Source organism: Myotis lucifugus, unplaced genomic scaffold, assembly GCF_000147115.1.
Source record: "Myotis lucifugus unplaced genomic scaffold, Myoluc2.0 scaffold_3589, whole genome shotgun sequence".
In the NCBI taxonomy this organism is placed as follows: domain Eukaryota; kingdom Metazoa; phylum Chordata; class Mammalia; order Chiroptera; family Vespertilionidae; genus Myotis; species Myotis lucifugus.
Genome location: NW_005874637.1, coordinates 9,791 through 11,620, shown reverse-complemented (window position 1 = coordinate 11,620; position 1,830 = coordinate 9,791). Strand labels below are relative to the sequence as shown.

The 1,830-nt window shown below is 34.4% G+C and overlaps 1 pseudogene; it reads right to left on the bottom strand.

The window, feature by feature from the left end:
- Positions 1 to 836: 836 nt before the first annotated feature.
- On the bottom strand, positions 837 to 940 carry LOC111824645 (annotated as a pseudogene).
- Positions 941 to 1,830: the final 890 nt, after the last annotated feature.

Genomic DNA, 1,830 nt, shown 5'->3' with positions numbered 1-1,830 from the left:
TACTTGCTTTCTTTTCCTCCATTCTTATCTTCTTCCCTTCCCTTACTCTTAGCGATATTACTCATAGTTCTCCATCACCACCAAACTTTCTCATACTTGGGTAGGCACTGCATATCCTGGGATCATCTGTGGATGATAATTACAATGGTGGAATTCACACAGCAAGCATGCCTCCTGTTATAAAATGATGTTAAGAAACTTAGTTAATGATTATTAAGGTAGTATGTTCTTAGAATGGAAGTTAGTATTTAGCAGTAGAAGAAACTGGTTAAAGGAATGATAGCAAAATATGTTTAATGGAGCAACTGCACAAGCAACACAATTATTGATTAATTACCGCTACTAAAAACAAAAATTATTGTATTGCTTCATTAAAAAAACCTTTATTCAGCACCTTTTCAAAGTCAAGCACTGTCCTTACTGTTGAGGATATAAAAGTGAGTAAGGCCTTGATCTTTTATTCAGTGCAGTCTAATCTTATATGATAAATTCACTAATGATTTTATCTTTGAATATTAAAGTATAGTGGCATTTTAGTATTTTGTGGAATTACTATGGTGACAAAAAAACAACAACACTTTAACAATGCTTTCAGTATTAGGAATTTCAACACAGAAAAGTATTTAAGTGATCTCTAAAAGAAAAAGTGAGATTTTTTTCCAGGACAAAAAGAAAGAACCCTGAGTGAATGAATAGCAAACCCCTTCTCTACTTCATAGAAACTCCAATTTAAATACTAAATGATGGCTGGGTATAGTGCATGCTCACATACTATGTACTATATCTGTCAGATTTGTGCTAGACTAAAATTCCATGTCATATTATATTATGCTAATTAATGTTATATTGTTATTTTAATTTATCTACATACTATATTAGTTTATTAAACTGATAAGAACAGATACTACACTTGATCTTAGCCAAAAGGCCGAGAAGCGATACTATATTAGTTTATATTATATTTCACATAATATATATTTTATACCATAATATATATTATATGTCATATAATATATACATACTAGAGGCCTGGTGCACAAAATTTGTGCACTGGAGGCGGGGGTCCCTCAGCCCGGATTGCGAGAGGGTGCAGGCCAGGCCAAGGGACCCCACCAGTGCACAATTGGGGCCAGAGTGGGACGCGGGAGGTTGGCCAGCCAGGAAGGGACCTCAGGAGGGCTCCAGGGTGTGTCTGGCCCATCTCGCTCAGTTCTGATCGGCTGGACCTCAAGCAGCAAGCTAACCTACTGGTCGGAGCATCTGACCCCTGGTGGTCAATGCACATCATAGCGACTGGTCAACTGGTAGACTGTCTGCCCCCTGGTGGTTAGTGAATGTCATAGTGAACAGTTGAGCAGCCTTAGCATATTACGCTTTGATTGGTTGAATGGATGATGGAATGACTGGACACTTAGCATATTAGGCTTTTATTATATAGGATACTTTTACATTTGTATCATTTTTATCAATCTTATATTTATTACATATTATATCATAGGGTCTTTAGTACTGTTTATTTTTATTCATTGAGCATCCTAAATTATGTTTTATGTTAGTATATATCATCACATATTTAATATACTGTAAAATACAAATGTAGATAATATTTCATAAATGTAAAGTATATAATTACATATAGTTATATGTATGGACCATATATAAAACACATGATTAATACAACACCAAAGACATGATCCATAAAAGAAGTAATGGATAACCCGGATTTCATTAAAACTTCTACTCCACAAAAGACATAAAGAGAGGAAAACGACAAGCTACAGATTAGGAGAAAATATTTGCAAAAGAATTATTATCCAAAATATACAAATA